Consider the following 12150-nt stretch of genomic DNA (forward strand, 5'->3'; position numbering starts at 1 on the left):
CAAAAAAAAAACAAAAAACAAAAAACAAAAAAAACCCAAGAGGTGATTAAGTTAAAATGAGGTCATGGCGGTTGGAGCCTAAGCCAATGATTGGTGACCCTGTAAGGAGAAGATGTCAGGACACAGACACACACAAAAGGGAGACCACTTGAGGACACAGGGAGGAAGTGACATCCACAAGGCAAGGAGAGAGGCCTCGGGAGAAACCAGCCCTGCCAGAACTTCTAGGCTGTAGAACTGTGAGAACATAAATTTCTGTGGTTTAAGCTCCCTAGTCTGTGCTCTTTGTTACAGCAACCTCTGCTGACTGATACACCCACTCATTCTTGTGACCCCATGAGACCCCATGTTCACCTGTGACAAGGTCAGACACAGACCCTCCAAATTCCCATCTTTTTTTTTTTTTTTTTTGCTGTACGCGGGCCTCTCACTGTTGTGGCCTCTCCCGGACGCACAGGCTCAGCGGCCACGGCTCACGGGCCCAGCCGCTCCGCGGCATATGGGATCCTCCCAGACCGGGGCACGAACCCGCATCCCCTGCATCGGCAGGCGGACTCTCAACCACTGCGCCACCAGGGAGGCCCCAAATTCCCATCTTTGTTTCATAAGTGATTAGCTGAACTATTTGCCCCTCAAAACTAGCTAGACACAGGGAGAGACATCTCTTGTTCAACTGACAGACTCCCTTGATTATAAAAAACATCCCAACTGTGAAATCACCCACCTGTGACTTGTCCTCTCCTCCCTCTGAAAATCTAGACACACCCATAGCCGAGACACCCTGGTCTTCAGAGCTGGGCTTCTCTCCCGACTGCAATAGCCTGAGTGCAGTCAATGCCTTTACCTCTTTGTTTTTCATTTTTTCACATTAGAAACTATTATTAGTTGAGCACTTGCTATGGGTAAGGCACCGTTCTAAGAACTATACATGTATTATTTCATTTAATCCTCACAATAACCCTAGGTGCTGTGCATGTTTCCCCCTATTTTTTTGAAGAGGAAAGCAGAGTAACTTCTCACGTCCCATGAGAGGACATGCAGATTTGGGATTCACAGGCAGAGTTCTTTCTCTATATTCTGTGCTATGGCTATGAATTCTCCCACATTAACCATTAATACATTCATTCTTGCTATACTAATAATAGAGATGGAAAGTGCTCTGGAAGGCCAGGAATTAAGAGGTTGGAGAAAGCTTATGAGAAGGTGGCATTAGAGGGGTGTACTGGAGGCTGGAAAAGGCTTTGTTGAGTAGAGATGAGGAAGGACGTTGCAGGTCAAGAACAGGCTCTGTGTCCTTCAAATTGAATCGGGCTCTGGACTCAGGAGAGCTTTTCGGGACCAAGATGCACACTTAGGAACCATCTGCATGGAAGAAATGAGGGATGTTGAGACAGCCTTTCAGAGCAGCAGGAGGATTGATGGGTTAGTGAGAAAAGGCAAAAAAGCATAGACTACTTTTTCAGGAAGTGTGATAGTAAAGGAATAGAGAAAAATATGAAAATAATTGAGGGGCCAGCAGGCAGGGTTAAGCAAGTGCCTGAAAATACATGTAATGGGGACTTTCCTAACCCCTAGAAATATTGAGCTTCACTCTTCTCCAGGCACTGGGCTAAGCATAACATTATCTGGTCCTTTCCCAAACCCTGTGAGGCGGGTATCATAACCATCTCTGTATTACCGATGAGGAAACTGAAGCTCAGAAAGGAACTTGCAGGATACAGAGCAACTGGAACGCTTATTCATACACAGCTGGTGGGAATACGAATGGGTACCACTGTCTTTGAAAACAGTTCGGCAATTTTTTACCAAGTTAAACATACACTTACCATAAGACCTAGCATTTGCTCTCTGAGTAATTCATTCTCTTCAAAAGAAATGAAAACATGTCCACGTAGAGACTTAACCACTAGTCTTCACAGCAGTATTATTCATAGTAGCCCCAAAATGGACACAGCCCAACTGTCCATCCATAGGTGAATGGATAAACAAGTTGGGGTATCCGTACGATGAGTCACTACTTTGCAATTAAAAAAAACCCAAACTACTAAGATGTGCACTCACCATGGCTGAATTGAATAGTGCATTATATTGAGAGAAAGTAGCCATGCACAAAAAGAGTACAAACAGCGTATGACATGATTTTGTTTATATCAAACTCTTGAAAAGACAAATCTCATCTACAGTGACAGAAAGCAGATCAGTGGTTGCCTGGGGCTGAGCATGAAGACGATTGTCTGGGAAGGGACCTCACAGGAGCGTTTTTGAGTGATTGAAATGCTTTTACCTTGACTGTGATGGTAGTTACACAGGTATACATTTGTCACATAGGAGTATTTTATTGCATGCAAATTATACAGTTAATATAAATTTAGAAACGAAAAAGAGTCACATGTACTGACATGGAATACTTTAAAAATAGGTCACAGAAAAATAAGCCTAGAATTACATTAAAAATAATAAAATTTTAATCACCTCCCCATCTATGTAACTGCATGGTGAAGGATCCAGAAAAAAATGCAGCAAAGTGATAACTGGATGTCACCCAAGGGGAAAGGAGTGAGATGGAGGGGGACTTTCCTCTTACAGTTAGTATATGTTCCTTCTGTATCGTTTGGCTTTTATAATCAGTATGTATGTATTGTTTGTATATTGGTTTTTTAAAAAAGGTGAAAAAAGAAACACACACACAAAAATTCATGTCCCAATTCCCATGAGTCTGATCCCAGTTCTGACTCCAAAGCTGGAAGCTAAGAGCCGCTAGGCATGGGGCTCCGCCAAGAAGGACCACAGTTGCCTGCCCATCAACTCCAGGAACAGGATGCCAGGCAGAAGGGGCAGGGGTGCTCCTCGCACACTCTCCCGGGCTCTGGCCACTCTGGTGGCTCCACAGGTTATGTGGAAACACAAAGCATGTGGAGGAATGCCTCGGACTCTCCCAGTGTCCCGTATAATTTGGCTACAAAGCCAAGATAATTGTGAGCAATATTTTTGTCGTTGGTAAGTGTTTTCTAGGGACAACCAAATAATCTAGTTTCCTCTTGATCAGTGGCTCTTAACTGGGGGCAACTTTGCCCCTCGGGGGACATCTGGCAATGTCTGGAGATACTTTTGGTTGTCACAACCTGAGGGGCAGAGGTGCCACCAGCACCTAGCAGGCAGAGGCCAGGGATGCTGCTACACACCCACCAAGACAGGACAGCCCCACAGCAAAGGGTTATCCTGCGCAAAGTGTCAGCACTGCCCAGGCTGGGAGACCCTGATGCAGACAGCACTGCTTCTATGATATTCTCCAATCTGATTCAAGAAATAAAAAGAAATCACCCAGTTTGCTTTAGTGATGGAAGGTGATGCTTATAGAAGTGTTCTGTCTTTAAATATTACGAGCTGTAGTGTGGAAGTAGAAACAACAGAACCGTCTTCTTGTTTCTGGACAAAAGTTGGTCTTGGGCAAATACATGCTGTTGGGAGAGAACTTGGCCAGGAGCACGGCGCCCTGGGTCCTTGCTCTGTAGCACTGCCATGTGTCTTTGGGAGTTCTGCTCTCCTCGGAGTGGAAATAAGTGTCTTCAGCTCTTTTCTGGCTCTAACAGTTTCTGTTCTCTAACCAGTCCATGCATGAGTCAGTGTGGAGAGTTGCTAAAGCACAACAGGAAGAAGGAAGAAGAAGCCCGTGGTGCTTTGCCCTTCCACACCCAGCTGTGCTCCCCGCGTGCCCGGCTTCCTGTCCCTACATGGGCTTGAGAAGCAGCTGTTGAGAGAGGAGGGGCTGGGGAGGCAGGAAAGCTGGCCAGGGGGAGGTCCCCAAAGGCTGGCCAGGGCACTGTCCCAACTCGGGGCAGAGGGACTTCTGTGAGACTTGCTTCCACACTGGGGTCCGGGGAGCTGTGACATGCCAGTTATTCTGAAGAAAGAAATGATGACTGGCCCCGACATTTTGATGCCACTCTTTGAGAAGAGCTAACTCTTTTCTGGGACGAATTATCGCTCACTTTCTGTAGTTCTTATTAGTCTCAACTCCAGAAGCTGAATTTTTTTCTTTCGTATTCATGCAAGAGGTTTGAGTTGTTTTGTTTTCTGAACAAATAGGTGATTCTAAAAATATACCTAGTCGACACTTTTTATAGGTCATCTATACACATGGTAAGATATTTAAATACGAAAATGGTATACGGTGAAAAATAAGTCTTCTTCCCCTCTCCGGGGTAGATGTTCCTTGTTTTCTTCTCAAAATGGTCCCGGGGGAACTGAAGAAGTTGGAGCATTGCTGCTTTAGGGGAGAGAACATCAAACTGAGGGGGCTCTTTCTTGTGACATCTTAGGAAAGGGGGCCGGAGGGTCCAGGGTCCAGGAAGATGACACTCAGTTCTGGACAGACATCCACAGCGAGATGGACCACTGCACATGGCTTAGGTGGTTGCCCTGCTGCTCTATTGATAGAAGAAAAGGAGAAAAAGTCAAGGGATAGGAACAAAGCAAGAAACTGAGGCTTTCGGAGCCACAGGCTGGAGTTCTACTGGTTTTCTTCCGGAATAGTCCACACTGGTGTATTAGCCAACCACTTCTGTTTTTCCTTCTATGTCATCATTTTCAGAGTAAGTGCTTGGCTAATACAGGGAAGTAACACAAGTTAGAAAGAATAGGATAGGGTTTCTTCGTCTTCTGTGTTTTCTTAGAACTCTGTTGTCTTCTTTCTGTGTTTAGCGTGGCCTTTAGGGGCCGTTGGTGCCCCCAGTTACTCAGCACCGGTGTATCACGCTTGAATCTCACTGGATTCCCTGGCGTGTGGGTACCCTGGGGTTCTGTGCTCCTGGCATTGGGATCGTATGAATGGGGCAACAGGGAAGGGTGGGCACCACGTTGCATACACCTCCTCTGCTCACGTGCATGTTTCATTGCTCCTAAGGAGCAATGAAAAACACAGGTTATAAGATAAAATTATTAGAAATTTCAAGATGGCAACAGCAAAGCATTAAACCAAGCATGGGACCCTTGTGAGCACAGGGCCCTGTGAACCTTCACAGATGGACGACCTGTGAAGTCGCCCTGCTGGTCTGGATGTGAAACCAGGACTTCTAAGGCTTCTGGAGACCGTGAGACAAGATGCCCAGGGCCAACACCAGTGCCCTGAGGATGGGAGAGCCAAGAGCTGGAAGGACCTTGGGTTCCTGATGACATCATTGAACCACTGGTTTTAATCCCCTGGGAACTTACTGGACTTGTTATCACCTGAGATAAACACGTCCTTGTTTTTAAAGCTGGTTGGAGCTGGGTGTTCTGTTTCTTGCAGTCAAAAGCGTTCTAACGTATGTAGTGGGACGTTCTGTCCTTAGTGGGGGAGCACCATCCTGTTGTACTTCCTTTTTCCTCCCTGGCTGTGTGTCTTTGCTCCCTGCTGCTGACAAAGATGGACACGTAAAAGTAGGGGCCACCTAGTCCATCCAGATGAGACTTTGGAACTTAGAAGACTGAAGCGACCCAGCTGGCAACCGGGCCCTGCTGTCAGATTTTGGATGGAATGCCATCCCACACCATCCCCAGCCAAGACACCTGCCATCCTTAAGATGCTGCATTTACCTGCACTGCCCTCTTCAGGCCAATGGATGACCTTGTAAGAGTCACCTGTGACCTGAAGAAGCCTGGTCCAGTCACACCCAGGGTTAAATCAACTCAGGGAGTCTCTCTGCCTCTCTGTGTTCGTTCCTCAGGCTTCCAACTTCAGGGTCATTCAAGTTAGGAGTTAAAAAAAAATAATAGTAAAAAATTAGTAAATCTGAGACCCCCAGAGAGTGACCTCAGAAAACATTAGCTAAGCAGCAGAGCTATAGAAAATCCTTGTAGATACTTAGACAATTCTACCGGCCTGCAAATGTTTCCACATCCTTCCTGGACTTGAGAAGTGCCCACACATGCCGAAATTGCCTCTGGGAGTTGTACAGACTGGTCTTACAGACTCAAAGCCATCTCCGTTGTAATGAACACAAGTCGCTGGAGACCGCTAACAGGGACAGTTTGGCAATCTCGTTATCAACGTTCTCAAGTGCCTGCAATCCTTAGAATCACAGAAGTTTATGGTTGGAAAAGTCCCACAGAGTTTAAGCCCTACCTGATCTAGCTCTCCCGTGGAGGGAATTGAGACACAGGTGTGATCTGCTCAAGGTCAGCAGTTGACGCCTACCTGGGATGAGGTGTTTTGATCTCCTGCCCAGTCCTCTTCCCCGCCCCCCTCCGCTCCCTTACCTCTCATGCTTATTTATTACAGGTCCTATTTCTACAGCCTACATTCTCTTCAGTATAAGATTACACATTTTTCCCCTATTGCTTCCCCCTGTTCTCCCTCCTCCCCCAAAGCTGCTGAGTGTCCAGCTGAGATCAGTTAAAAGGAACTTCCTGCCAAGTGGGTTCTGCCCAGGTGGTAGGTCTGCAGAGCTGGGTCCAAGGGGAATCTTGTCTGTATTCTTTCTGATATGTGTTTCACATCAGCCTTGAGCTAATTTTGTCAGTCTCAGAAATGTGCCCAAGTGGCTCTGTGAATACTTAGAATAGCAGGATGCTGAATTTGGAATGTAGTCTTGCAGTTCTCTAACTATGCTCCGGGGAACCCCAGGGGGTTCCTTAAGGGGTGCCTTCTGTGAGCAGGTGGGCTGGGGAGCTCTAAGAGCAGGTGGGGTGGGGAGCTGAGCAGACCTTCTTCCCCTCCCCTGAGTCATTTTATTCAACTGGGGGCACTGGGGAAGATTTCTCAAGAAGAAAGGTTTCAGTGCTACAAAATGGCTTATCACAATGGATCTGGTCCATCTGAAATAAGATGAGATGACTGGATCTGGACAGCCATTTTGGATCATGAGACAGAAGCCATCTGTGGAGGGTGATGAAGCCACAAAATAAGACAAACTCAAGCCCCACTGGTCATGGGCTGCCTAGGTTCATGGGAGAGAAAGCTCAATTTCTAACTAAATATGGGGAAGTGGAGGCTCGGCAGGAGGGTAGAGGAACCGTGATCTCTCCATGCACAGGTGCACCACCTGCTAGTGACAGAGCAGGGCTGGGAAACTGGTCTGCAGACTCCCCTCAGGAGTCGCCTCGTGGAGAGGACTCAGCGCCGCTAAGAAGCCGTGTGTGTGGCTTGGCTGAGAGGTGGAGCTGCTGGAACCAGCTCTATGGGTGGCTGCTCATCTGGGAAAGGAGGGGGACAAAATCAACAAGGACCGAGTGACTACTGGGTGACAGACACTGAAAACCTATCCGTGCCCTGGCTCCGAGCAGATGCCCCCAGCACCTCTCCTGTGGCAGCCCCCTGGGACAGACACTGCCCAGCCTGCCTTTCCTCTGAGCCTCAGGACAGCAGCAGGAGAAGCTGCAGCCTGTCTCTGAGGTGCAGGCCCTGAGAAGCTAGGTGACTCAGGGCAGCGCAGCTGGTAAGGGGCAGGGCCACGTCCAGACCATCTCCTGGCCCACAGCCTGCTGTGCTGGGCTATACCACATCCCAAGACACTTCTTATTTTGTTTAAAGCCTCAGGAAGTCAGCAGCTGCCAGTAGCACATGAGCCTTCCAATGACTTGAAACTCAGTAACATAGAATAGAATAGAATGGAATAGAATAAAATAGCATAAAATAGAATAAAATAAAGTAAAAAGAATAGAATAAAATAAAATAGAGTAAAATAAAGTAAAATAGAATAGAATAAAAGTAAAATAGAATAGAATAAAATAAAATAGAATAAAAATAAAATAGAATAAAATAAAGTAAAATAGAATAGAATAGAATAGAATAAAATAGAATAAAATAAAGTAAAATAGAATAGAATAAAATAGAACAGAATAGAATAGAATAAAATAGAATAAAATAGCATAGAATAGAATAAAATAGAATAAAATAAAGTAAAATAGAATAGAATAGAATAGAATAGAATAGAATAACTTGAATTTTCCCTTACCCATCTGGAGAGTGGCAGGCCTCCCTCCATGCCCGTTCTCGCGGGGACACTGCCGTCATGAAGTGGAGTCCTGAGATGCCTCCCTATCCAGAGGCTTCCGTGAGTCACCACATGCAGCCCAGCCTGGCTGGAAAACATTGCTCATCCTGCCTCAGCTCTGAGCGGGTCTGGGAGCAGCCGCCGCCCTGGGGACCCGCGGGGCCTGTGAACGAGTGACGGGGCGATCACTGTCGTGTGCCGCGCACGTTGAAGTGTGCATGAGGCGCCAGCCTTCCGTGGTGCAAGAAGTTCCCAACTGTCTTTCAGTAAATGGTGTGTCTCAACAGCCTGCCAGCAGCTCTGGGAGACATTTCAGCCCAGTTTGTTTGCCCACTTTGAGGCTTCTTCCTGCTGGACCCTGTCCAGCCTCTTGATCATCTAAATGTTCTTTGCAGAGACTGGGGGTCATTTTGAATAAGTGGGACTGATGTGCGTGCTGGGAGGGGAGGGGTGATGGGGAGAAGAGCAGGAAGGAGGGCACGGGGGCGGTCTGTGCTAACTCTCCTGGGACGTGTGACGCTGTCAGCCCTCTGAACACTGGCCTTTTCAGCGCTCATACTCACCGTCTTTGTTCCCCGCTTTTAGGGGATGTGGTTAAAAGTCGGTGGTAGTGCTGGGCCTGGCGGTGGGGTCTGAATATCAAGGCTTGAACTCAAGGCTTGCTTTGCCAGCTCTAGATGTAAACACGCTGTCCCTCAATTTAAAAATTAAACCATAAATCTTTATGAAGACATTCAAACTTAAATGGTAAACTGAATGAATTGTTCCAAGTGAGCACAAAAATGTATGAAGAAATTCAAGCCACAGCCTCCTTTGGCATCTTTCTCATTAATTTTTAACTAGTTATTAACTTATGATCATATTCTCTCCCACTGGAAAGAGATACTTTTTGACATTACTCCTAAAGAAGAAATTGCCTCTCTGAGGCAGCTCAATTTGAATATTCCATTTATTTATTTATTTATTTATTTGCAAACTAAGCAAAGGACAGGGCAATTCTCAGCAAAGTATCTCTGGGCAGATCGGCGCCAAAGATGAGGCCTGGGGAGGGGCTTGGCGGCCCTGGCCCCTCGGTGGCTGGAACGGCTGTGGTTTGGTCAGCAGAAGTGGCCGCTGCCTGCCCCACCCTGACCCCTTCTCACGTGGGTGAACACCTGGCAGTGCATCCCTGCTGCCCCCACCCCTGGGCTGGGCTCTGCAACAACGGGGTACATCCCTGGGGTGGGGGGTTCCCATCTTCCGGGCTTTGTGAGCTGAGTGGAGTTGTGGGAGCAGCATAGTGAAAACAACATTCTCCACTGCTGCGCTGCTTTCTGACCTGCAGGGCGCCCTGCCTGCCTGTGCCCAGCGCGGGATTCGGGATGGAGTCCTGATGAGGAGAGGCGTGCTGTCCACCCCAAGGGACAGGTGTGACTTGGTAGCGTGGGTTTTCAGGGAGCCCCTCGGAGCCCCTCACTGCTTGTCATGGCAGTGAACACAAGCACTGGGCCAGCAAATTACCAGGACCGCGCCCTGAGTCTGTGTCATACGCGGGAGGTTTGCCTTTGTTTTTGAAGAGGGGACGTCTCTAGTCTCAACTGTGTGCTGCTTTGCCTCCCCCCACCCCTCACTGAGGTCACAGGACACTCAGGGGCTGGGGAAGGGGTCAGGCTGGACCTTTCGGGACAATACTCTTCACCACTCTCTTAGGAGCTTGGAGAATTGGTGGCAACCAGTGAAGTTTTCAGGGTTTAGTAACCATTCAGGGTCCTGAGCTCTGGGAACAGCCTTCTTTAGCTCTTTAAGGTTGGGATTAGAGGCGTCTGGAAGCTCGTGCTGAAGAGAAATGAACCATCCCCGCTTGGTTGTGGACGGCCGCCAAATGGACAGCTTTGAAACACTCAGCCAACAGCCTGGAGGGTCCCATGGAACAGCCTTGGAACAACTTTCGGAGAAGAACGATATCTTCCCCAACTGCTCAGCATCTGCCTGGGTGTCAGCCAGAACCCGTGAGCACCGCAGCCCTGGGGTGCCTGGGGTGAGGCTGGTGGCCATAGCAACAAGACAGAGCGACCAGGTCCCTGGGATTGTGAACAGCGGATAAGATGCAGTCAGGCAGGGCAGGTGCAGGGTGGAGAGGGGAAGGTGGGCTCGCCTAGAGGGTGGAGCCACCTTCCTGCTGTGGATGAAGCCCTGCGTGAGTCCATCACAGGCTCTAAGAAGCAGGTGCAGTTCAATGGGGAGCTTGTTAGACGCCCAGGCTATAATCGACCCGTTGGCTCCATCAAACAGTAAATTAGCAGCCGCAGTACTGGCTGTGTGCCACCAACCTACTGTGGGCTGACCCTTCTCGAAATATTTACGTGGACGATGCTCTCCCAGGACCATGATAAGAGAGTGCGTGGTATTTCCCCCCACCGATTTTTCCATAAGTTTCATCCTCACGCCGCTGGGCAGGAGAAGGAACGGGCGGTGTGTGGGAAGCCTGCCGCTGGAGCTCTGGGCCCCGTGCAAAGCTGTGAGTTCCAATCCCAGCAACACCACGACCCATCACGTGACCTCTCTGTGCCTCGGTTTCCACACCCATAAAATGGGGGTGGTGAGATGGTCAGAGCCTCTCCAGTTCTGAATTTCCGTGTGTCTGTGGACTGAGGAGTAAAAGATTACGAGGCCCTTTTATTGGTTACGTCTTCTTCATTTTTCTCCCTCCATTTCCTTGAAGGCACCAGCCGGAGTCGAGGACAAGCTTTGCAAACGGACAGGTTTCTTTTTCTGCCCTCCCTCCTCCGCCCACCCTTCTCTCCCTCTCTCCTTCACTCCTTTCCTTCCTTTCTTAAAATTTAATTTTTATCTTATTTTATACTAGAGTCTAGTTGATTTACAATGCTGTGTTAGTTTTAGGTGTCCAACAAAGGGATTCAGTTATACGTCTACATGCATCCATTCTTTCCTGCCTTTCGTCCATTTTTTAAATTTAATTTTTATTTTATTTTGTATTAGAGTTGATTTTCAATGTTGTGTTAGTTTCAGGTGTACAGCAAAGGGATTCAGTTACACACACACACATATATATATATATATCCATTCCTTCCTGCCTTTCTTCCTAACTCTTGCATGTGTCATTTGGCTAAGCTAGGCAATTGTAAAAAGTCATTTATTTTTGTCAGTCTTATCTCCTCACCTGCAAGATGACCCCAACTCTCCTTGAGGTCTAGATCCCCTGGCTCACCTGCCACCCACCCCGTCCACCTTCCCGCTGCAGGTCACCCATCTGAATTCCGAGCTGCTGGCCTCACGTTTTCTTTTGTCCCAGCCCTGGCATTGCAGCATCTGAAATTGTTTATCTGCTGCAGTAATTCTCAAACCTAGGAAATTAAAAAAAAAAAATCAGTGCCTGGAAATTAGGATGCAGTTGACCTTCACTGGCATTTTTAATGCTCCCCCAGTGACGCTAATGTAGAATTGCCCTTTAAGCTACTATGAAAGGGAATAAACCTCTTGTTATCGACAGTAAGCCAATCCTTGCCTATGACCGTGGCGGTTGTTTTCTCGTATTCTGAGATGGCTTCCCTGTGGGGTGCCCCTTAGATATGATATCACCCCCTGAGGTAAGCAGCCACTAAGACAGTCCCCAGTGACCCCTCACGTCCTGGTACTCACACCCTATGTAACCCCTTCCCCTTAAGCCTGGGCTGTGACTTGCTTCTAACCAATAGCATAGGACACAAGTGATGGAATGTCACTTCCAAGATTTGGTGACAAAAGTCTGTGACCTCTGCTTGCCTGCCCTGTCTTTCTCTGCCCCCTCCCTCTTCCCGTCCAAAGCCCTTGCTCTGAAGGAAGCAAGCTGATATGTTGTGATTCATCCTATGGAGAGAATCAGGTGGCAGGGAATGAATGTTTCCAGCCAACCGCCAGTGGGGACCCACTGACGCCCCAGCACAAGTGAGCTTGAAAATGAAATGCCCCCCAGTGGAGCCCAGTGGTGACTGCTGGCTCTGTGCAGCCTGTGGGAGACCCTGGGTCAGAGTTACCCAGCTAAGCCATGTCCAGATTCCTGGCCCACAGAAACTGTGAGATAATAAATGTTTGCTGTTTTAAACTAAGTTTGGGGGTCATTTGTTACACAGCAATTGATAGCTAATACACTCCCAAGAGAAGAGGTGAAGCTGTATTCCTGGGAGGGCCAGGCTTTCTA

General features: G+C 48.0%; 1 long non-coding RNA gene across 1 annotated transcript; it reads right to left on the reverse strand.

Moving 5' to 3' along the window:
• Positions 1–2129: 2129 nt before the first annotated feature.
• Positions 2130–8319, reverse strand: LOC309814044. The gene is made up of 2 exons (XR_014295591.1): positions 7935–8319; positions 2130–4427 (listed from the first exon to the last, which is right to left on the reverse strand). It is a non-coding gene; the product is annotated as an uncharacterized lncRNA (long non-coding RNA).
• Between the last annotated feature and the right edge of the window lie 3831 nt (positions 8320–12150).

The sequence above is a fragment of the Mesoplodon mirus genome (genome assembly GCF_964341445.2).
Source record: "Mesoplodon mirus genome assembly, chromosome: 12".
Taxonomy (NCBI): domain Eukaryota; kingdom Metazoa; phylum Chordata; class Mammalia; order Artiodactyla; family Ziphiidae; genus Mesoplodon; species Mesoplodon mirus.